This window comes from Pristiophorus japonicus, chromosome 4, assembly GCF_044704955.1.
Source record: "Pristiophorus japonicus isolate sPriJap1 chromosome 4, sPriJap1.hap1, whole genome shotgun sequence".
Lineage (NCBI taxonomy): Eukaryota > Metazoa > Chordata > Chondrichthyes > Pristiophoridae > Pristiophorus > Pristiophorus japonicus.
Window position 1 is genome coordinate 180283997 of NC_091980.1, and position 25830 is coordinate 180309826.

A 25830-nucleotide genomic window follows, 5' to 3' on the forward strand; every position below is an offset into this window, starting at 1 on the left:
GGAGGGAGGGAGAGAAGGGAGGGGCGGGTGAGAAGGGAGGGAGGGGAGGGTGGGTGAGAAGGGAGGGGGGGATGAGAAGGGAGGGGGGGGTGAGAATGGAGGGAGGGGGGTGAGAAAGGAGGGAGGGGAGGGGGAAGGAAGGAGGGAGGGGAGGGGGGGAGAATGGCGGGAGGTGGGGGGGGGAGAAGGGTTGGGGGGAGAAGGGGGGGAAGAGAGAGAGAGAGAGAGAGAGAGAGAGAGAGAGAGAGAGAGAGAGAGAGAGAGAGAGAGAGAGAGAGAAAGAAAGGAGAGGGAGGCTGAACGGGCCGGGCTCGGCCGGGCCCAAGACTTCGAGCTTAGACTTACCGGATTGACAGGGAGGTGGTGTCGGGGCCGGGGTCCGGGGGGGGTCGGGAGCGCGGGTCGGGGCGGAGGGGAGGGGAGTCGGTCGGTCGGAGATCGGTTGGGGGGGGGCGGATATCGGTTCGGGGGGGGGGGGGGGCGGAGATCGTTTGGGGGGGGTGCGGAGATCGGTCGGGGGGGGGCGCGGAGATCGGTCGGGAGCGGAGGTTGGTTGGGGGGAGCGGTGGGAAGGTCGGGAGCAGAGGTCGGTCGGGGGAAGGTCGTGAGTGAAGGTCGGGGGGGGGGGGCGGCGGTCAAGTCGGTTCGGGTCCGGTCGGGAGGAAGCAGGAGCTGGGCGTGGGAGGCAGCCTGATCGATACAGCCCCAGTGAGGCCATTCGGCCAGGGCAAGGGGCTGCGTGCTTCGGGCCCCTCCTACACAGTTTTGGGCGCCTGGAGCTACTGCACATGCGCGCCCACTGTAGCGTGCCTGTGCAGAGGTCCCAGCACTGTTTTCAGCGCAGGGACCTGGCTCCGCCCCCTACAGCTCGTGCTGCGCTGCGCCCAACTCCAGAGGACCTGCAGGGTGGCGGAGAATAGGTAAGTTTTTTTTAAGGCGCACTTTGTGGCGCGAAAAACGGGCGTACAGGTCGGGGCTGCGCCGTTCTAGGCGCGGCCTGAAACTTGGGCCCTATATTACTACTGAAGACAAAGGGAATCACATGGCAGGACATGATTACCACTGAACTTCAGGCAGCTGCAATGCAAGATGTTCTATGTTTGATCCCTGGGTCTTGCTATCGTTTACCTAGAAACTGGTCAGGTAAAGATGCACTCCAGTTCGTTGGGGATGATGCTACTAGTTAGATTGGAATATCAAACATAAAATCCAAAAATGTAACAACATTGATTGGGCTCAACTGTGACGGATCCCACGGTGCAATAATCTGGCAACACTCACCATCGAGGGTCACACATCAAGAATGCCACTTGGGGAGCAAAGAAAATGAGAGAGAGAAAATGCATCTGATGAGCAATCCCTCTACATCTACTTCATCGCAGTTTCAGTATGTAAACATTTACTCATTATTTGCCACCACTTGTCACTGTTGAAAAAACTAGTTACTTGCATGTCAAGTTATTTGTTTCACTGCTGTTCACTGAATTTATAAAGAGATATGAATAAGATGTGATCTATTATTTCAGAAGTACCATGCTTGTTTGGTTGTGGTAAACGGAATATTAATTTACCAATAAAATCTTTGTATGAGGCAAAATATCTTCATTACACCCTAGGTTCAGAGCTATATTGTTTCATTTACAAACCACCAAACCCTGTCAACATGACATACTGGGTGTGTCTGACACATTGCACACCCTGGAAAACAGTCAGCGGCGAAGCAAAAGTGTTTGCTGCTGGCCCCGAAGTAAGCTTTGTACAAAGATCTTGCAATCTCTGTGTCGAGAAGTTTGGATTTTCCCACGTGTAACTGAAATCAACGGAGTTTAGTGGGGCTCTCCTCGTGTGAGCTGCTGTCTAAGCAGTCAATCAAAATGCAGAATTCGCACAGTGAACAAGGAAGTGAGTGAGCTCTTAAAATTCTAACTTTTGAAAAGATGTTACAGAGAGCAAAACAAAGATTGGGGCTCTCACATGGGAAAAAGGCAAAACCAAAATTAAGGTGAACAAACATTTTTTTTTAAACTTCGAAAAGAAAAGTTAGCGCCAGGCGCAAACGATTGTGAACTATAGCTAAATTGGGCATTAGCACCCCCTAGATGGAAAGAGACGATAAATGAGGCGCTAATTGCAGAGCGCTACTCAATTTATGAAAGGGAATTCATGTTTGACAAATTTGCTGGCGTTCTTTGAGGATGTAACGAACAGGGTGGATAAGGAGGAACCAGTGGAATGTGGTGTATTTAGATTTCCAGAAGACATTCGATAAGGTGCCAATAAAAGGTTACTGCACAAGATAAAAGCTCACGGAATTGGGGGTAATATATTAGCATGGATAGCAGATTGGCTAACTAATAGAGAACAGAGAGTTGGGATAAATGGGTCATTTTCCGGTTGGCAAATGGTAATTAGTGGGATGCCACAGAGATCGGTGCTGGAGCCTCAACTATTTACAATCTATATTAATGACTTGGATAAAGGGATCAAGTGTAATATAGCCGAGTTTGCTGATGATACAAAGATGGATGGGAAAGCAAATTGTGAGGGAGACACAAAAAATCTTCAAAGGGATATAGTCAGGCTAAGTGAGTGGGCAAACATTTGGCAAATGGAATATAATGTGGGAAAGTGTGAGGTTATCCACTTTGGCAGAAAAAATAAAAAAGCAAATTATTATTTAAATGGAGAGTTGACAAAATGCTGCAGTACAGAAGGACATGGGGATCCTTGTGCATAAAACACAAAGTTAGTATGCAGGTACAGTCAGTAATCAGGAAGGCAAATGGAATGTTGGCCTTTTGCAAGGGGGATGGAATATAAAAGCAGGCAAGTCTTGATACAACTGTACAGGGTATTGGTGAGGCCACACCTAGAGTACTGCATACAGTTTTGGTCTCCATGAAGGACGTCATTGCCAGGCACAGTATGCGGCACGCTACCTGTTAGCACCTCCGCAAAACCCCCGCCGAATTTAGCGAGAGGCGCTGTTCTCGCCGCGCCCGGGAGAAAACTCATTTGTGCCCAGTTAGCACCCCCACGGGTGTTAACGGGAAGTACTAAGTACCCGAATTTCAGCTCCAAAGTTTCTTAAAAATTTTACTTTTTATTGAAATGGATAAATTTGGCACTGCACAAAATTAAAATTAGATTTCGGGGCCATGACCTTTGTTTAGCAGTCAATATGCTGTTATAACCCCAGTTACACCAATCCCTTTGGGTCTAACTTTTAGTGGGGGAATTGAAAAATGTTATTCCTGTAGAAGAGCCAAAGTTTTTGTCAGTTTCCCTCATTTGCGAGATTTCACCGATTGTCAGCTTTGGCGGGGGGAGCACAGCCCGTGTTACAAAATGAATGACTGCAACTTCAGAATTTCCGCTTGCGCCAAATCCCAAAGTTGCAGTTAGTTTCAACTGTGGAATGACGGCAAACGCTGCCAGTTCAACGTCATCCAGACTGCAAATTCCAGGCCAACAATCTTTTCCACAACCAGCGGTGGGTATCACACATGAAACTAAAGAGGGGTGTTGCTAGGAACATACACTGTGCATTTAAAAATACGCTATATTGTGGGTTCACACAAATAAGCTTAAACTTCCAGTGGCTGCCCAGTGGATTGGAACATTGCAACCAATAACCTTCAGCTTTCAAAATTCACTCCAGATGTCAGAGAATCGCTGGACACCTAAATTCAATCCTGAGCTAATGTAGAATATGCCCGAGTTCAGATGTGCAACACAAATCTAACTAATAAAATACAACATCACAATTCTCAAATGTACACAGGAAACATTGAGGGATGGAGCTTTATAAATCCATCAGAACTGACCTTTACAAAGACAAATATAATTCTTTGGATCTACTTCCAAGAGATTGTACTCTTTGTTTCTACGATGTGCTGAAGTCAGAGGTAAATCCTCCCACACATACTTCAAGATGTCCTGTGCCCAACTGCTGGGAACGGACACCATAATTCAAGTCCATGATCACATCACTGTTTTTCTAAATCTGGCTTCCACTACTACTTTCTTTTAAATAGTTCCTTCAGAAGACTTATAGATGCAACTACTTCATAATAAAATGTTGCACTGTGACTCACTTTTCCCCCTCTTTCCTCGGAGCATTTTTTACTAAAGACAACAGCAAAGAAAAATTGGCACAATCAGACTTCCTGTGGGCTCAAAATTGGCCCATTCCCTTTTTTCGGAGCTCACTGGAGATGCGCCACTTTTTTGCGATGAAAAGTGCTCCGAAAAAAATCATTCCCCACTTTGGACGCTGTCCGGCCTCTCCCAGGTTTTCGTGCAGCGTGACCAGTTGGGTCGGGGGCGCAGCGAGCATCCTGCGCTGAAAACAGTTCCGGGACATCTGCACATGTACGTTGGAGTGTGCACGCATGCGCAGTAGCTCCTGCCCCCAGCCTCTCAGTGTGTTGCTGCAGCGTGGGACCAAATCATCATCATCATCATCATCATCATACCGGCTGCTGGTGCGTCCCGTCCCTATCCCAGGCCGAGTGGCCTACCGCACAGGCTGGCCCATTGCCTTCCCGGGCTGAAGATGAAGGTAGGGTAGGACTTACTTACTTCTATTTTGTATTTTGATATTTTGAAAAAATTATGTAAATATGTTTTGTCTCGTGTGAATAGTGGTGACCATTTGTCAAGCCTATTGACCTGGTGCTATTGTGAAAGAAGAACATAAGTGACAGAGAATATCTTATTTATTGAAGTAGACTTTATTTAGATAATATGGGCTCAATTTTGGCCCAGTATAATCATTGCAAACAAATAGTTGTTGAAATTAGTTGTGAGATTAGAGCAATTTAATTCAACTATTTTTTACTTCTTTTATTGTTGTAGTTTAAGCTTCCATGAATGTTTCTGTTGTATAGTAAATTAACTTAGCGAAGTTTGTCATATGATGTCCTGTATAGCTGTTTGATCCTATTCACATTCTTGAGTCAAGTCATTAAGTTCTACTGGCCTCCGATGTACCTACCTTCGCTGATTTCTTAACTCTCCGCAAGGGTTTTCACAAGTGGCCACATACGCTGGCCTAAATAGATTTGGAGTAACTATTAGCTGGCCAAAGTGGCCTAAATGGCCAAAACTGGCTTGAGTGGCTGGTAATACCCTCTTTTGAGAAAAACTAAACTAAACTAAACAAATCCTAACTAACTCACTTACAATGGCGCAAATTGAATGTGCAAAAAAAACAGAGCAACTCCTGGCCAATTTTGAGCCCATAATAACTGTCTCAATTTCACTAGAGCAGGGTTAAAAATTTATAGCAGTCACCACTGTAGTGTTGCAATAAAACACAGTGATTGTATCACAGTGATACACTCACTGTGAGGGAGAACTTGCGAACGGCACAAACTTGTGCTTTAATTGAGAGGTAATTAAAATACATGTGGAATAATTTAAGCATCGTATGAGATGATTAAATAATTACCTCCAATTCTTCTATCCCAAACAAGTAGGGAAGGACAATATCTATAGTTGTGCTGTTGAGTGTTCAAGTAAACCCAATATGAAAGTTACACAATCATCACTGCAATTTACTGAGGTCTGAATAACAAAGGAATAACAGAGGAAAAACACACACATACAAACACTGGAAGTGCGTCATGGAATTCATCGGCGAGGACATGAATACTGTTCAAAATAAACTATTGTGCCTTGTGAATTAATCCAACTATTGATTACACTTTGCACAGTGACATCGGGTTTTATTTCACAGCATGTCACAGGGCAGACACACAAACACACACACGGATACAGTGGAGACCATTACAGGACAATAACACTGAGGGTTGCAGATAACAGAAAGTACCAAACAGAAGCTTGAACTATATCAGGATCATGCAAATTTGATTAAAATGTGCTTAATTTTCTTTACAAAAATGAAAAGGCCGAGATTGCCCCGCGCTGGATTTGCAGCACATAATTCGAATCATTTTGCACTGGCGCAGGAGACACCGGAGTCGGCGCGGATTTGTCCTCTTTCTGGAAAAAAATGGTGGGAGAATTAACCGTGTGTTCTTTCGGCACTCCTGGGGCGCTCGCGTCAGCTGCCGCTTCGCAAAGATCTGAGCAGCACCTTCAGTGCCACTCACTGGGCCACCAGAGAGGGTGTTGGCCTGACCAAGAGGGGGTGCCGGACTTGCCCACTGGTGGCCTGGCAGAACCAGCGAGCGCCATTGTTAGCACTTCCCCTTCAGGAGCAGCTGGGGTGCCACAGCCACCACAGCTTCTCGCACCGAGAAACAGTCGATGACATCGCCCCACGCAGACCTCACCCTGGCGGGGCACAAAGGGGTCGGCGTGGAGTGATTTGGAGTTGGCAGGCACGCGATGACGTTAGCGCTGTGGCACAGTGCAAATCCCTCTAGACCGGCAAAGTCCTGGGGGCAATTCCGGGGGGGGGGAGCCCTGTGCACGCAGTGCCCGGGCGAAAACCTTTTAGTGCAACCCGGCCCTGTGCAAAGGGGCAATTTCGGCCCCTAAAACTCCAGTTCACATTATATGGAGAATGATGGCTACATGGGGAAGATTGCAAATCCGTACTATAATCAATGGTCTCAAAAAGAATCAGTTCAAGCTATGTCATCCACCACAATGAAGACTCAACAATTACAAAATAATCACTGCAAGTTCCTGGGTGACACACTACCATTGATTTCCAGAAAATAACAGAAACAGTACATGTATGTGTACATGCAATGCGGCCAAATAGAGAATGGATTCGCTGTGGGGTGATGTCATTGCTCAATTTGTCCTCTGGATGATGTGCACCCTGTTAATATCAAATTTCCTGTGTTCCAGGGCCATTTTCAGCCGTGTTGGAAATCAGAAAGTCATGTGTAAATCTTAGTTAAAAACAGGTGATGTACGCCTAGAAGCTTCATTGTGGAATGTCTACAAAACAGCGCGAGACCCAACTCCAGCAGCCAATCGGAGCAGAGGTAAAGAGAGCAGCTTAAACAATACCAACTCACCTGAAGACAAGTAGTAAGAAGAACCAAACTCAACATTGTAGTGGTAGGGGACAGTATCATAAGGGGGATAGATAAGGTTCTCTGCAGCCGAGCGCGTGAGTCCCGAAGGCTGTGTTGCCTGCCCAGTGCCAGGGTTAAGGACATCTCCTCAGGGCTGGAGAGGAACTTGGAGTGAGAGGGGGAAGATCCAGTTGTCGTGGTCCACGACATGGGTAGGACAAAGAAAGAGGTTCTGCTGAGAGAGTATGAGCAGCTAGGGGCCAAATTAAAAAGCAGAACCACAAAGGTAATAATCTCTGGATTACTACCTGAGCCACGGGCACATTTGCATATGGTATGATCAGAGAGTTAAACACGTGTCTCAAAGACTGGTGTTGGAGAAATGGGGTTTGGTCTGTAGAGAGGGCTTTAAACTAATTAGGCGGGGGGGGGGGGGCGGTTTCAGGTGAGCGACAATTTAAAAAGTCAAAGAATAAGGAGAAGGCAATAGAGCAGGGTAGCACGGGGGGGGGGGGAGGGGAGATGAAAACCAGAGCCCGACAGGGACAGAATGTATAAACATAAAAGTGAATCAGAAAGTGGGGTCAAAACAGGAAAAAATGATTAAAAAAAACAGATTTAAAAGCATGCAGCATTCATAACAAAATAGATGAGTTGACGGCATCAATAGATACAAATGGGTATGATCTGATAGCCATTACAGAAGTGTGGTTGCAAGGCGACCAAGGCTGGGAACTAAATATTCAGGGGTATTTGACAATTCGGAAGGACAGATAGAAAGGAAAAAGAGGTGGGGTAGCTCTCTTAATAAAGGATGAGATCAGTGCATTAGTGAGAAACGATATTGGCTCAGAAGACCAAGATGTTGAATCAGTTTGGGTGGAGGTAAGGAATAATAAAGGGGAAAAAGTCACTGGTGGGGATAGTCAAGAGGCCCACTAACAGTAACTACGCTGTTGGACGGAATAAAAATCAAGAAATAATGGAGGCTTGTAAAAAAGAAACGGCATTAATCATGAGCGATTTTAACCTTCATATTGATTGGACAAAACTAGGGAGCATAGTCTCAGAATAAGGGGCCGCCATTTAAAACTGAGATGAGGAGGAATTTCTTCTCTCAGAGGGTTGTAAATCTTTGGAATTCTCTGCCCTAGAGAGCTGTGGAGGTCATTGAATATATTTAAGACAGATTTTTGAGCAATAAGGGAACAAAGGGTTATGGGGAGTGGGCAGGGAAGTGGAACTGAGTCCATGACCAGATCAGCCATGATCTTATTAAATGGCGGAGCAGACTCGAGGGGCCAAATGGCCTTCTCCTGCTTCTATTTCTTGGGTGTTCTTGTGTATTCCCATTTTTCCTGCATCAAACATAGTGCATTAAGTTAAGTTACAGTTAAGGAAAGGATGGAGCCTTCCACGGTTCAATCTACATTAAGCAGCAGGCCAGTTATTCCAATCGGAAAGTCATTTTACGGTTAGCTCCTTGTTGCTTCTTATCCGATGGTGCGTGTAAAACTAATTCTAGCTCACTTGCCCAGTTGCTTGAAGCTGCTTGGATTTTGCAGTAAGTCTGTTTAATGCATAGAAGGATTCCCGACAGCTTTCAGTGTCTCTCGACTAAAGTTTTTTAAACTAATATTTGTATGCGTGTCTGTATAATATTTCTCTCTAATTATTTCTCTGTTTTTAAGCTGGGAGTAATTGTTTAAATTCATTGGATGTTGTTACATGTCAGCGACTTGGGGGGCACATTCCCACATTACAACAGTGACTACAATCCAAAAGGTACTTAAATGGTTGTAAAGCGCTTTCAGACGTCCGGTGGTTGTGAAAGGCGCTATATAAATCCAAGTCTTTCTTTTCACATTGGTGCTCAATGCCACTAGGGATAAGTAACTCAAAATTAAATGCCATGGACCTAGAGTTTCCCATGATTTTTATAACGCTCATTCGCTGAAACCGGGCTCTGTCCTCAAAACCGGATCGAAATGATGAGCATGCCGAGTTTCCGCCAACTGCGCCTGTTCGAGGAGACTTTTTTTTAAGACTTTTTTTTAGGCGCAAAGGCACTAGTAGGCATGTTTTAAATATTTAATATTTTAAAACTTTAAATTATTAGGCCCAGGAATAAGAAAGACAGGATAATACCGCAGGTAAAAATAGAGAGATGGCAGAAATATTAAATCATTACTTTGCTTCAGTATTTACCAGGGAGATAGAACAGGTGGATATGATGATGAGATTAGTAATACGATAAGTACATTTAAAATAAAAAAAGAGGGGATATATTAAATAAACTAATGAAACTCAGGAGGATAAAACCCCTGGTCCAGATGGATTGGATCCACGCATTTTAAAAGAATCTAGGGAAGAAGATAGCAGAAATGCAGTGCCAGAGGACCAGCCGGTAGCTAACATAATATCCATATTTAACAAAGGGGATAGAACATGTCCAGGGAATTATAGACCAGTCAGCTTAACATCGGTGGTAGGGAAAGTAATGGAATCCCTACTAAAGGAGAAAATAGAATATCTACAAACCCAAAATATAATAATGAATAGTCAGCATGGATTTCAAAAGGGAAAATCTTGCTTGACCCTCATTGAATTTTTTGAATTAATAGAGAGAGTTGACAATCATAATGCAGTAGATGTAATATATTTAGATTTTGAAAAGGCCTTCGATAAGGTACCTCTTAATAGACGGATGAACAAGGTCAGAGAATGCAGAGTCAGGGGACAAGTAGCAGAATGGATAACTAGCTGGCTCCAAGATAGAAAGCAGAGAGTGGGGTTAAAAGTAGCTATTCAGAGTGGCAGAAGGTGGGTAGTGGTGTTCCACAAGGATCAGTGCTGGGACCACTGTTGTTCACAATTTACATTAACGATTTTGAATTTGGAATCAAAAAAACACAATTTCTAAATTTGCGATAACACCAAATTGGGGAAACAGTCAATACTGAGGAGGACTGCAACAAATTACAGGAGGACATTAATAAACTTGCAGAATGGGTATAAAATTGGCAAATGAAGTTCAACACTGATAAATGTGAGGTATTATATTTTGATAGGAAGAATAGGGAAGTCACGTATTCCTTGGAGGGTATGAGTCTAGGTGGGATAGAGGAACAAAGGGATCTTGGAGTACAAATACACAAATCACTAAAAGTTGCGACACAAGGCCATAAAAAAGCAAACCAAGCACTAGGGTTTATTTCTAGAGGTATAGAATTGAAAAGTAAGGAAGTTATGCTAAACCTGTTTCGAACCTTGGTTAGACCACACGGAGTACTGCATACAGTTCTGGTCGCCATATTATAAAAAGGATATAGAGGCACTGGAGAGGGTGCAGAGAAGATTTATGAGGATGGTACCAGAAATGCGAGGGTATACAGGAAAGGATCCATGGGCTGAGTCTCTTTTCTCTTGAAAAATGAAGGCTGAGGGGCGACCTAATTGAGGTTTTTAAAATTATGAAAGTTTTTGATAGAGTGAATACAGAGAGAATATTTCCACTTGTGGGAAAGAGCATAACTAGAGGCCATCAATAGAATATAGTCACCAAGTAATCCAATAGGGAATTCAGAAGAAAATTCTTTACCCAAAGAGTGGTGAGAATATGGAACTTGCTACACAGGGAGTGGTTGAAGCGAATAGTATAGATACATTTAAGGGGAGGCTAGACAAGCATATGAGGGAGAAGGGAATAGAGGATTCTGCTGATAGATTTAGATGAGGAAAGACAGGAGGAGGCTCAAGTGGAGCATAAACTCCGGCATGGACTGGTTGGGCCGAATGGCCTGTTTCTGTGTCGTATATCCTATGTAATCCTATGTAATGAGGATTTGTGCTATGTTCCAGGATACTATAATTGGGGGTACAGGTTCCCGTAACATTAAAGACAGCACAGGTTAACAAGATTGTAAAATAAAAAGCTAATTGTATTCTCGGTTTTATTTCAAGAGCCATAGAATATAAAAGCCAAGAAGTCATGATGAGCCTCTATAAAACCTTAATAAGACCTCAGTTTGAGTAGTGTGTGCAGTACTGGACTCCACACTATAGGAAGGATATTGCACCTTTCATGAGAGTTCAATGCAATTCCTAGGATGCTGTCTGTTATGAGGAAATATAAATACAAAGGAAGATTTGAAAAGTTGGGTCTTTTATTGTTGGAACAACGCCGATTACGGGGCGATATGAAAGAGCTGTTTAAAAGTATGGGACATGGTAAATAGATGCAGATTGTTTCCATAGTTGAGGGGTCAAGAACGAGGGGCCATAGATAGAAGATTAAATGCAAGAGATTTAGAAGAGAGGGCAGGAGAAACTTTTTCATGAGATTTATGGATGTGGAATTCGCTTCCAGGATTAGTGATTGAAGCAGAAACTATGTCAACATTCAAGATTTGTATGGATAGGTGATTGAAGGAAAATAGGTAGAAGAGACAATGGGAATAGGATGGATACATTTGATTACAAATGCTTGCTCATGTGGGGGGTAAATGCTGACACAAACTGATTACGCTGAATAGTCTGTACACGTACGGTAGCTTAGTGGTCATGGCGCTTGGACCCATAGGTCGTGAATTCAAAACTTACCATGAGAAATTGAAATCAATAAATCTGGTAATTTGCTACCAGATTAAATCATGAAAACTACTGAGTTATTATTATTTTAATTGTCATTAAAAAAACTTCTAGAAAGGGACTACAAGGCAACTAGGGATGGGCAATAAAGACTGTCTCGCCAGTGTTGTCATATCCCAAGAACAAAAATACAGTAAAACTGCCAGAGACGTGAGAGCTTTTTCAGTCAGTAACATGTGGATGACTGCACAACAGGCCGCCAGAGGTTGTTTGTGCATTAAAACTGAAAAAAAATGTTGAAGATGGTTTTATACCATCAGTTTGTGTACGGTGGTCTTGTTACCAGTGCACCAATTTGAATTTGACCATTTTAAAACTGCACCTTTCCTTCAAGATATTGGAAGGAAGAAATGAGATAGAAATCAGAAATGTGGTCAGTTTCCAAAACATTCAGTTCAGTCAGTTTGGCAGTTTGTGTGTGTGTGTGTGTGTGTGTGTGTGTGTGTGTGTGTGAGAGAGAGAGAGAGAGAGAGAGAGAGAGAGAGAGAGAGTGTGTGGGGGGTGGGGGATGGGGGGGAAAATGAAGAAACAACAGGAAGGGGAACAAAGCTGAGTTTCTATACAATTCAGTCATAACAAATACAGTACTGTACTAATGCTCTCAATGCCATTGACAGAGACATAACCCAGAAGCGGATTATAGGAAAAAACAATGTCCTTTTGTGTCCCTGCGCTTCTGCTGAACAGCAGATGTTTCATGTACTGTCACTTATTAAGTGGAGTACTTTGAAGGCAGTTTGACAGCCCATAAAACTTGTCTTTTTCCACAAGCTTGATCATTAGAACTTCATTTTTCCCCAGATTAAAAAAAAATATTGTCTTCCAACATATCGCACAACAACAGCTGTCACACAGACAAGTACCATTAAAGCCAAGACGGGGGCGGGGGCTAGAAAAAGGAAAGGAGAGAGAATGAGTATGTGCAACAGATATCTTGTGTTGAAAATATCTGGGTAGAAACCCCTAAAAAAAAGCTCCTCTATGGGACCCATTGCATGTGTGGGCATGTGGGTGTCTGGAACAATAAAACTATTTTGGTGCTTGATCAGAGTTGTATTTGTACAGTAGTGCAGACGCAGGGAATTGCTGAAATCTTGGGAAGGATGAAGGGCTTGGACTTGTTGGGAGGGACGATGTCTGAAGATTAATTCTGCCCCAATTAGTTACAGCTGTGTGTCTAGTTTTGCAATACTTTGTAGCAGTGTTCATGAACACAAGACAAACAGTCCGATTTTATAGTTTAGATTCCAGCTTCTATCTCCCTCCCCCCATGACTGTCAGTGTTTAGTTTTGCTCAAAGTGGGCCTTTTCCATTTTTATTGATTTTCCTTTGCAGACTGAACCAATGCTTGACGCCAACATTAACACTCAAAATTATACTGAATCTTTGCAGCTTCTTTTGTTTAAAATATTTCAAATAATGTCGCAAGAATATAAGGCTATAGTTTGAGCAAAAAAACATTGGAAATATTCATTGCGTGGGCTATCGTTATCATAGGAAGCTGAAATTTGTCTGAAAGGAACATTCTGTTATTTAAAAGGATTGTTTTTGTAGTACTTTACAATTTTATATTACATAAAATTCAGTTGAAAATGACTATTCTCTTTTATATAATGGATTGTGGTAAATAACAAAATCACTGTAGAACAGGTTTCACACCTCCGAATGACAGCCTTGTGTTGTTCAGATATTATATCCAAAGCTATTCTGGCACAGAGACCTCATCTTTAGATGATAGGTATTGACAGATGATAAGGAGACAGCTGTTAGGAGGACAAAATAGCTTCATTAGGACCCTGGAAAACCTTCAATGTTATCAGAGCAATATGATTGATACTTTTAACCTTTCACTTACAGTACGGTGTCACAGTCCCACTAAAAGAGGCCCATATATAGAAGCTTTGCCAGTAGCATTTGCCTCACCGCAGTGGTAGCGCTCTCATCTCGGAGTCAGAAAGTTGTGAGTTCAAGTCCCAACCACGGACAAACAAAAATCTAAGCTGACACTTGACACTCCTGTGCGGTGCTGAGGGAGTGCTGCACTGTCAGAGGTGCTGTCTGAATGTAAAATATCCCATGGCACTACTTCTTAGAAAAGCAGAGGTGCCGGTGTCCTGGACAATATTTGTCCCTCAGCCAACATCATTAAAACAGATTATCTGGTCACTGTCACTTTGCTGTTTGCGGGACCTTGCTGTGTCAAAACTGGCTGCCACGGTACCTACATTACAACAGTGACTACACTTCAAAAAGTACTTCATTGGCTGTAAAGCGTTTTGGGACATCCTGAGGACATAAAAGGCACTATATAAATGCAAGTTCTTTCTTTTATTTCTTGGGTCACTTCATTAATCGAAGGTTGGAGAGTCTAGTGGCCAGGTCTGAAAAGTATTTTCAATCTTCTAGGTCAAGTAGCAGAGTAGAAAAGAGTGGGGGACAGGGGAGGAGAAAGTGAGTTCAGGAGATGCTTTTTATAGTACTAATTATTTTCAAAATTATTAAAAGTTTTAGTATTAAATGAGATGGAATTCCAAGTAGCTGATATTTGTCACTCTGTTCTACTTTAGTTTTCAGCTGTTCATTTCAATTTATTGCACTGGAAGGCACTGGTGCATCTATCTATAATAATACTGTACATTAAGTTCTTCCTTCTGCTCAAACTTCCTGTCAAGACCACTTAGCTTCCTGTTGTTACGTTGTGTATGAGCTTTTCCCACAGTATAATTTCCGTGTCCACATTTATATTGAGATTTTCCTATGTCAACTTGTTAAACTGCAAGAACATAATCTGGCTGGTTGGTGACATTGTGCCAAATCTGTGAATATCTCAAATAGCAACTCTGGGGGGAAACAATCAGACTGTTCCACTACCAACGTGTTTTACCTCAGGTTTCATGTCTCTTTTATTAAAAAAAATAAAATTCTGTTATTTCCATCATTTAATCTAGTCTTTCAGCCTTCCTCTGACTTTAAAATTACTGAAATCAGCAATTTTTCCCCTGCTCACTTTTTATTCAGCCCATTGCTAAACTATTCCTCGGTATGTCTGCTGTCAACAGTTCTTTCAGAATTGATCATTTTAAAGAACTAGCATAGATAACGTTGTAATACATCGAGTTGAAGCTATCTAAATGTAAGTGAATTTACTTTACAGCCCTCTGCTCTAATCGCCTGAGCACTCGTCTTCCTACGTGCAGTCTTCCCTTGAAACGCGTCCTCCCATGTGCACAGTCTGCCATATGAAGCGCCGCCCCCCCCCCCCTCCTCTGCCACGGTCCTCTGGATAAGCAGCCCCTTTTCATTACCAATTTAAACTGGTAGAGGAAAGTGTCAATAAGGCGCTGTATAACAAGACGATCGTATTTTTCCATGGCGGTCAAACATTTAGTGGGCATTCAGGTTTGGACACTGACATTGGAAAATGTGGTCATAAACTAGATGATCACAGCCCATCCCAATTGACTAGCCTGCCTTGAATCATCCCAGTAACATGTTCCCCAACTGAACTTCCCTCATGATTGAGCAGCATGCCCCCCTTACCCCAAATAGTCTAAACCAACTCTCCCATATAACTTCTCTTTCGCTTGACTGAGCAACTTCAAAAATGGCATATGTGCGGCCTCCCAAGCTGCTGAACGTTGTTTAACATGAAGGCCAAACCCCATCCTCACCCCACAAGTTATCCCCTCCTCCTCCTCCTCACCCTGAATGAGTAGCATGTCCACAACCCTGACGCAACCTCCTGCCCCCAACCTGCAAACAGCGGATCCGCTCCCCGCCGAGGAAGCTTTGCCATCACCCTCGGGTCATCAATATTATTCCTTGGGAAAAGTGGTGGATACAGAGATGATGGGAATGGGGAGGAAGGGAAGATAAAAACACTGAGTGGTTACAAGAAACTACAAGAAGGTTCTCACAATTAAATCATGATGTTACACCACATGACTTGAATTGAACTGACATTGGGTTTTGTTGCACAGGAATAAGTACCCTGCACACAAAATCAATATGTTGCAGATGCTCAGATTATGGTTGGTTGTAAATGGGTAGTGGTGTCCCACAGGGTTGTGTTCTCGGACCACTTCCGTTCAACTGTGTACATCAGTAATTTGAATATAGGATTAGAGGGAGTAGTGTTCAAATTTTCAGATGGTACTAATGTAGAAAGCGGAGTCAATAATGCCAAGGACCAAACGGAATCTTCAAGGGGATTTTGATAAAATGACAGAATGGCAAAAATGTGGCAGATGTAATTCAGTGTGAAGTTTTATATTTAGGTTCAATTTAAAAATATACATATTTACATAAATATACATAGACTTTGAATGGGGGATAGCTGGGAGATGGAAGAGCAGAGGGATTTTTGCTATATTAAAGATGATTCTAATGCCTCTAAAATTCCCCCATTTGGTGTACATGTGACATGCCATCAGCACCATACAGGTTTTCATGACATCAGATTGGGTTTTCAGATAGCAGGGAGGGGTGGGGTGGCGTGGAGATGGAGATGGCCAGCGGTGGGGGTGGGGGGGAAAGACACCTCTGACTTTTTCCATATACAATAGCAAATAATGATACACAAGAAGTGATTTCAAGCTGTATGTACCATTCTGCTTGATCCTTCCTGTGGTCGTGTAAATGTAATATACAAACAGATTTATTTCTTTATATAATACATTAAAAAGTTAGAAATGAAAACGGAAAATGCTGGAAATACTGTGGAGAGAAAAACAAACTTAACGTTCTGACGAAAGGTCATTGACCTGAAACATTAACTCTGCATTATTCTAAACCTTGCTACTCAATCCCCATCCCAAAGAACCAGGGATTGCAGGCAGGCTAGGTTGATGAATTTAAGGTTTCACTTGCAAAACATTTAGTTCACATTAGAGAAGCAGAAGATCGCCCAAGTGAGTAATGAACAGGATTTGCCCTACTAGCTGTTCCGAGTCAAATAGGTTCCTTTTACAGGAAACAATGACTACAAAATGAAAGTGGGTTGAAAACATTTCCCCCAATGTATGTACATGTAAATGAAAAGTCTACATTTCAGCAAACAACCTACTGTAAAATGCAGTTTGAGCTGTACTGGTCGAGCCCATCAAGTACCTCTGACAAAAATTAAGCATTTTTGCTTAAGGTGCAGCTTGGTACTGGCTTTGTTAACTCTCTCAGGCACAGTTAAAATACAGATTGGCTCACTCATATTCAGTGTTCCTTGTAAGCTGTGCTTTGTTCTGCACACCTGGTTTCTTTTAGTGCGTAGTCCCTTTAAATTTCCGTACCTGCACGGTATTTACAATGGAGAAGCTCGTGAGCTGCCTTAGCGGAAACTTTCTCAGTACTGTGCAGCGTAAAAGGAACTTTGCTGATATTATGTCCTAGAGAGAAAGAGAGAGAGAGAGAGAGAGAGGGGGAGAGGAAAATAAAGAAATGACTTTACATTTATATAACAGCTTTTATGATTTCACAAAGTGCTTCACACCTAATAATGTGCTTTTTGAAGTGTGAGCACTGTTGCAACAGATAATTTGCAGCAAGTTTCCAGAAACAACAGTGAAGCTGAATGGCAAGCTACTCTGTTTTAGTGATGTTGTTTGAAGGATAAATGTTGGCCATATACCTCCTTCTTCATATCGTGCCATGGGATATTTTATGTCTACCTGAAACAGTTTAATACTTTGTCCAAAAGATGGCACCTCTCGACAGTGCAGCACTCCCTCAGTACTGCACTAGGGTGTCAGCCTAGATTATGTGCTCAAGTCTCTGGACTGGGGCTTGAACCCACAACCTTCTGACTCAGAAGTGAGAGTGCTATCACTGAGCCAAGGCTTAAACCTCAAATAGTGAGAAAAGGAAAAGAGCTGATACATGAGAACATTACTTACCATTGTTTAGGACAAGAGTTGTGAGCTATTTCTTATTTTCTACTACACGAGTAGTTAGGTAAGTGGTACTATTAGCTTGTTGTTCCACTGTTTAATAGAAAAGAGAAGACTGAGGAACAACCTGATAGAGGTCTTTAAAAAAAATAAAATAAATTCATGAGATGTGGGAGTCGCTGGCACGGTCAGCATTTATTGCCCATCCCTCAAGATTATGAAAGTGTTTTATAGGGTAAATGTAGAGAAGATGTTTCCACTTGTGGGCGAGACCAGAACTAGGGGCCATAAATCTAAGATAGTCACTTGGTAGGAAGAACGAGGAGAGGCAATAGGCAATACAAAGTAAAGGGTACAATTGCAAAGCGGGTGCATGAACAGAGAGACCTGGGGTATATGTGCACAAATCATTGAAGGTGGCAGAGAAGTTTGAGAAAACGGTGAAAAAAAGCATACAGGGTCCTGGGCTTCATAGACAGAGGCATAGAGTACAAGAGCCAGGAAGTTATGATTCACCTTTATAAAACACTGGTTCAGCCTTAACTGAAGTTTTGTATCCAATTCTGGTCATCGCAATTTATGAAGGATGTGAAGGCCTTAGAGAGGGTGCAGAAAAGATTTACAAGAACGGTTCCAGAGGTGAGGACATCAGTTGCATGGATAGACTGGAGAAGCTGGGGTTGTTCTCCTTCGAGCAGAGATGGTTGAGAGGAGATTTGAAAGAGGTGTTCAAAATCATGACGGGTCTAGACAGAGTAGATAGAGAGAAACTGTTCCCATTGGCAGAAGGGTCAAGAGTCAGAGGACGCAGAATTATGATTGGCAGAAGAACCAAAGGCGACATGAGGAAAAACTTATTTTATGCAGCAAGTGGTTAGGATCTGAAATGCACTGAGAAAGGGTGGTGGAGGCAGACTCAATCGTGGCTTTCAAAAGGGAATTTGATAAGAACCTGAAAAAAATTGTGCAGATCTACGAGGAAAGGGCGGGGGAGTGGGACTAGTTGAAGTGTTCTTGCAGAGAGCCAGCATGGGCTCGACAGGCCAAATGGCCTCCTTCTGTGCTGTTATGATTCTAATAAATCCAGTAGGAAATTCAGGAGAAACTTTTTTTAGCCAGAGAGTGGTTAGACTGTGGAGCTCCTTACCACAAGGAGTAGTTGAGGTGACTAGCATAGATGCATTTAAGGGAAAGTTAGATAAGCAAATGGGGGGCGAAGTAATAGAAGGACCTACCGATAGGGTTAGATGAAGAGGGGTAGGAGGAGACTTGTTGAGAGCATGAACAGCCGCATAGACCTGTTGGGCCAAATGATCTGTTAGTGTGCTGTAAACACGTGTAATACTTTGTCATAAATTTGTTTGGCAATTAAAGCTTAAGTAAAAATCTAGTGTAATATTATTACTCTGCCTTTCATAGACAAGGAGGATCACAAGACCACGTCGTGAAACTAGTAGCTAAAATAAACTGAAGAGGGCTCTCTGTTCATTCCCTAGGCATACTACAAATTTATCTAAATAACTGGGCAAGTAAAAATAATATCTGTGATGTAGGGTACTAGTGTTTACCTATGAGAGTTATCTGAAATTTCTGAAACCCTATTTCTTACATTTTTGTTTATGGGGAGCGGGCAGGGAAGAGGAGCTGAGGCCAAGATCAGATCAGCCATGATCTTACTGAAGGCGAAGCAGACTCGAGGGGCTAAATGGCCCGCTCCTATTTCTTATGTTCTTATGAAATGTGGAAGCCAAAAATATCAGTAGTTTAAAAAAAGAGAAAGAAATCCCTCAAAAATACAATATCTACTCTAGAAGTTGCACTTAAAACAGATGTTGGTTCGAGTCAGATTTCTGATTGCTTTATCATGCAGGAATGCACTCGCTGGCATTCTTCAAACATTCAGTTTATTGATAGCATCACCTCAACATCGGAGCAGAGTACCAACAGAGCCCATTTACATTTTCTTGGGTCCACAGCATTTAGCTCAGCCCCACCTCCCTTCGCGTGACAAGTTTTCATTTTTGTGTTGTAAATTTCACAACCTTGCAGATATTTTGCTGGTGATGTGCATGCAACTGAGCAAGAATTTAAGCAAAGTGGGAGAAACACAATTACACAAGTAACACTCCAGGATCATTTCTGCAGAACCAGCACTCGGTACAGTTCAGAACAAATCCATATGCTCAGAATGGAGTGGGAGGAGTTAAATCATAAAGCTCATTAACCAAACACTGCGATTCCCATTTCAGCAGCATCCATTCTCACCTCTGCAAACACTAGTTTGCTCACTGTACATTTACATACTTTCACTTAACATCTCAATTGGGGAGGGGTGGGAGAAATACAAATAGTTGGGTACAGAGATATCCAACAACCAGATATATTTACTCTGCCTGCTGGATAAATAGAGCAGCCACAGAGGTATCAGTGAAAGGGTTAAACAAACCGCTCTCACGAGAGGGTTTCAGCTGTCTGAACAGTCTGTACTAAAAATATTTTATCTATATGTCGGGGTAAGCATTGGCTCCTTGTAAAGATTCAACTATACACTTTAACAGGGTGCATCAAAACCCTGCAACGTGCTGGGAGATGAGCCAACACCCATGAATGAATATTTTTACAGAAGTATTTTATTCCATTTATGGCCATAACAGAAGCTGCTCCCTGTTTATATGCTCAACAGCTGTCTTTCTCCCCACTGCACCCCCCCACCCCCATGTGCTGCAGAATACGCCATGTTGAACAAGAGAACATTCCCTGAGCAACCACACTGTCACCAATCAATGGGGTATCCAAGCTAACCAATCAAAATGGTCCTGCAGTCACAGCCATAGCCATAGCAACAGCATTTATTTCAATGCTTTAAGAATGTACTTCTCGAGTACAGGATGATATGCTGCATCATTTAGTCTGTGCAACATCCACCTTAAATTTCCATATTCCAATTTACTCTAAACTTTAAAACAATAGTTAAAAATTCTCTTGACGGATTACCGGGTAAATGCACTGTGGTACTAAGCTGCAAGACCAAAAGATGGCAGGTTTCTACTCCAGCTCGTTAAACTGAACCAGGGAAGCACGTAAACATTGCAATTGGCCTCACTGCCCTGGGTTAGGGAGGGGGTGGAAGTTCAGGGCTATTCCACATCATTATCCAGTGACCACTGCTGGAAAAATATCAGGCAAGTACAGGCTCAGCCTGGGCTCTGATGCCTTCCAAAGTTGAACACCGTGCCAAAACCCTCCCAGGAATAAGCACCAACTGAGTAAAGCAGTAGAGGGCGGCTGCTGCTGGAGGAACTGTAAATGACAACCAACGCCTTCGGGAGATGAGGGAAGAAAATTGGAGGGGACAAAAGAGGTAAATAAATGGATATAAAGATACCCAACTATCTCTACACTGGGGAGACCAAACGCAGATTGGGTGACCGCTCTCACAAGAGGGTTTCAGCTGTCTGAACAGTCTGTACTGAAAATATTTTATCTGTATGTCAGGATAAGCATTGGCTCCTTGTAAAGATTCAACTATACGCTTCTCGGCCTTTTGGCTAAGATCTGCATAACTAACCTGACCAGCCACCATGACTTCCGGGTGGTTCCTCCCTGGTCAGGAAGGTATATGCTTACATTTTTGTAAACAGGAGGTGGGTGGGATGGCTTGACCCATCCACCTCCACGGAGGTGTGTGGGGGACCTGACCCATCCACCTCCATGGCACGAACCTGGTATTGCAGTACTTCCAGGAACGGTGCAGTGGCTCTAGGCCTTTTGGCTAAGAGCATTGGCGCAGAGTGATCCTTGACTGGTGCAGGGTGACCTCTGGCGTTTGTGACTTGACAAAGAATTGGAAACGATTGGCTACGAATTTATAAAAAAAAAACTATACACTTTAACAGGGTGCATCAAAACCCTGCAACGTGCTGGGAGATGAGCCAACACCCATGAATGAATATTTTTACAGAAGTATTTTATTCCATTTATGGGCATAACAGAAGCTGCTCCCTGTTTATATGCTCAACAGCGTGACCTCGAACTTCTAGGGGCCTGTCACTTTAATTCTCCGCTCCACTCCCACTCTGACCTTGGCTTCCTACACTGTTCCAATTAAGCTCAACGCAAGATCGAGAAACAGCATCTCATCTTTCCATTCAGCACTATATAGCCTTCTGGACTCAACATCGAGTTCAACAATTTCAGACCATAACCCCATATCTATCAGACTGTAGCTGTTGGTGATGATTCTGCTATTGCCATTTATATCACCTGTAGACCCATCTTTTGTTTTTTTACTTGTCCCATTACCGCCCCTTTTGCCTTGCACCATCATCCCTTTTGTCATTCAATCTCTCCTGACTTCCACCCTATCACAAATCTTCCTTTCTGTTCTTTCCTCCCCTACCCGCCTTTCCCTGCCCCTGCACTTGCTTAAAACCGGTTACATTTCTAATGTTTTCCAGTTCTGGTGTAAGGTCACCAACCTGAAATGTTAGCCAGTCTGTGGAGAAAGAATCAGAGTTGAGTATTTCTGGCATTTTCTGTTTTTATACCAAATATATTTACTCAAACAAATGGCAACTCAATCGAGCCTTTGTGCTGGATAAAGAGGGAAGCCCTCGCATTCGAATAGTACGATATGCTTCACATATCCAGCTGAAATTTAATTATGTAGTACCAGTGAAAGGATTAAATTAAACAGCCCTCACTTAGCATTTCCTCTGTCTTAACTTGCTCTGGCAGATGGGAAGCCTGTCCCTTACCTCACACTAACGTTCTCAAAATACTAACCAACGGCAAGTATTTAACCTTTAAACTATTAAAAAGTGAGTGTATACTTGACGCCCACAGCAACACAAATATTTCAAAGCTGAGGAACAAGGGTCATTAATACCGTAGATCAAATAGTCACCCTTTATGAAGCATGGTACAACATGTGAAATACTATTATTTTTAGTAATGAGTCAAATTTCCTTTAAGAAAAAGATATTAAATTAAAAAAAGACTTGAATTTATATAGCGCCTTTCACGACCACCGGATGTCTCAAAGCGCTTTACAGCCAATGAAGTACTTTTGGAGTGTAGTCACGGTTGTAAAGTGGGAAATGCGGTCGCAAATTTTTACACAGCAAGCTCCCACAAACAGCAATGTGATGATGACCAGATAATCTATTTTTGTTATGCTGATTGAGGGATAAATGTTGGCATGACTTAGAGGATAACTCCCCTGCTCTTCTTCAAAATAGAGCCAAGGGATTTTTTATGCCCACCTGACAGCAGACGGGGCCTCGGTTTACCATCTCACCCAAAAGATGGCACCTCCGACAGTACAGTGCTCCCTCTGCACTGCACTGAAGTGTCAGCCTAGATTTATGTGCTCTGCCAATTAACATGACAGTAAGAGAGGAGCTGGATCAGGGGCATGCCCCGTCCACTCCATGCACCGACCTGGTATTGCAATATTTTCAGGAATGGTGCAACTTCACCTCTCGGCCTTTTGGCCTAAGATCAAACACATTGGCGCAAAGTGATCTTTGGCGTTAGAGTTGATCTGGAACGAAATTGGATTTAAAAAAAAAAATAAATACATTTAAAAAAAAGACAGTAAGAGAGCTAATTCTAAAGGAGCTATTAACCTTGATGTTTAAGAAATGGTACACAAGGTTTTGTCAAACGATCTTAACTTCTAGAACAAGAAGATTCAACAATATTCAAATAAAAGTAGTAAAACACTTCAGAGTGAGAGGGGAGAGTGAGCACAAGTGGAAAAGTAAAGAGAGTGAGAGTGGAGAGTGGAGAGTGGAGAGAGAGAGGAGGTGGAGAGGGAAAGAGGGGGAGGCTGTGGAGAGGGGGAGGTGGTGGAGAGGGGGAGGGAGCGAGGGAGAGAGCGAGCGAGGGAGGAAGAGGGAGCGAGGGAGGGAGAGCGAGGGAGGGAGGGAGAGGGAGGGAGGAAGGGAGACGGAGCGAGGGAGGGAGAGGGAGGGGGAGGGCAGGAAGCGAGAGAGAGAGAGAGAGAGGGCGGGAAGAGAGAGAGAGAGGACGGGAAGAGAGAGAGAGAGGACGGGAAGAGAGAGAGCGGAAAGAGGGAGAGAGGGCAGGAAGAGGGAGAGAGGGCGGGAAGAGGGAGAGAGGGAGAGAGAGTGAGAGCGGGGGAAGAAAGAGAGAGACGGGGAAGATAGAGAGAGAGGGGGGGAAATAGAAAAGGGGGAAAGATAAAGAGAGAAAGGAGGAAGATGGAGAGGGAGGTGGAAGAAAGTGAGAAACAGAGGGGAAAAAAACAAGCTTTACTGGAAGGTCATGTGATGGCAACGTGTTGAAGTGCATGGTGGCAGGCTGTCAAATGATCACGTATTGACAGGTAAACCAATGCGTCTAAGACCAGGTTTCCATAGGTACTGAATGTGGACAGTATGATCACTAGTGGAATACCTGAACCAAATCTATTCTGGTGAATGAAAACTTTTAAACTGATGTATTGCACTTTGAGACTATGGTTTGGGTACATTGTTGGGGAAGAGGAGGAGGAGCTTATCTTTGCATCTATCCAGGTATACCTGGCACTCCAAAGCATTCAGTTCTGACACATGACACAAAAGTGGCATGTGTTCTACCCCAACTTCAACACCTTTTACCCAATTGAGAATAATGAGACACAGATAGAGAACTGACCTGTTTTAGCACATCCCCAGGAGGAGCTCAAACCACAGTACACCAGAAACACCTGTCAAAGAAATGGAGACCAATTAGACCGAAAGATCAGAACATTAAATGGTCACAACATGCATAGAAAAGTGACAAAAAAGCACCACTGAACAGTTGTTTTTCCAACAAAAAAAACTTGACTGAAATTAACGTCTGACGTAAATCATAAGATTTACAATGGCTGGCGTGCCACATACGGAAAGAACACATTCCAAAACAGCTGGAAGTATCCAACATGAACTATAGCTTAGAAAGTCATCAGGAAAAAATAAAATAAAATAGCATCCCTATCTGGTGCAAAGGAGGAGAAGTGACAGGTCTGAGCCAATTGCGATAAATTGGTCATTTCCGTTTTAATTTCCGACCTAAGTGTTGTCCATCTCAGAAAACCAACACTAAAGGAGATGCAGAGACACAAATTCATCTCAATGGAAAACCTTCGCACAAAGAGCAAGTGATGAATAGGAAGGGTGCATTGGAATGTTCTGGAATTCCACGGCTATTTTTCTGACCCAGTCAGGCTTGCCTGAGTGGTGAAGCTACTAACATCTTTCAATGCCATGTCTAATTAGGATCACAACACTGGACTTCAAACATCTAGGGACCGAGTCCACGTAAACATTCATTACAGACCCATTTTTTGTAACTATTCCTCTAAAATTCAGAAATACCCAAGTCACACTTAAAGACCACCTGAAGTTTTTTTCTTAAAAATGTCAAATATACTGCACACATCTTTCCAATTTTTTTTATTTAAGCGGCATAGTTTGAAATTATTCTGGTGTGAATGAAGACAGAGGAGACAGAACAATCACTAGCCAACAGCAAGTTTCAAGGCTATCATTCAATCAAGGGATTCTGAAGACATCACAAAGCAAGAGGGAGCAAAGCAGAAGCAGTTCAGGAGAACCCGAGATTCGATCACTGCTTTAATCTCATTCCAAGTCATCACTGTTTGCACTTTTATGTGGCACTGAGCAATAGCAGCACAATGGATGTGGCATAATTCAGGAGGAAAGGCAAGATCCCCATGACCTTCAACCTAAACCATCACAGATGGCGCCTGTAAATGAAATAGTCAGTGTATGTACCTTGCAGTGATACTTCAACATTCAAACATTTATTAATATGGTCCTTTACTGTGCACCACCCACATGCACACAATAAATGCCACTCTGCTCCAGGTATAGCAGCATCAATATCTGTTCACAAAGTGTGCATTACAAATAAATATAATGAAGATAAATAGTTTACAGGTTACTTTGACTTTCCAAGCCCATCAATCTTGCCATCAATGGTCAACAACAGGGGCAGTTGATTTAATCCTAGCACTCCGCCTATGTTGCTCTACAGACATAAAGACATAGCACAGAGCATACCAGGTTGTAAACCTCTCTTGCCAACCCCATAACCTCAAAGCTGCTTCTCTTCTTGGGGAGTTGCCATTAGCCTCTGTTGATGCAACAGCTCCTAAGTGCTGTACCACCACCAAATAGATTTTAGAAAGATTATCTAAAACATTAGGATGAAAAAATTAGCAGCAGAGATTCTAATTTATTGAAAATCAAAACTAAATTGAAGAGAAAAAAAAAAATCAGAC

The 25830-nt window shown here is 42.9% G+C and overlaps 1 protein-coding gene and 1 pseudogene across 13 annotated transcripts in view; one reads left to right on the forward strand and one right to left on the reverse strand.

Annotated features, from left to right (window-relative positions):
• sipa1l1 (signal-induced proliferation-associated 1 like 1) overlaps nt 1-25830 on the reverse strand; it is a 459559-nt gene that overhangs the window by 246326 nt on the left and 187403 nt on the right. For 8 of the 13 annotated variants that reach the window (XM_070878859.1, XM_070878868.1, XM_070878867.1 and 5 more), the window contains one exon: nt 24198-24249. The gene's annotated coding sequence lies outside the window, so the exon portion shown is untranslated. Of the gene's footprint in view, nt 1-16897; nt 17034-24197; nt 24250-25830 lie in introns of those variants that run through there. The other 5 variants (XM_070878865.1, XM_070878861.1, XM_070878858.1 and 2 more) reach the window with 2 other exon arrangements.
• Nucleotides 21063-21293, forward strand: LOC139263642 (U2 spliceosomal RNA; annotated as a pseudogene).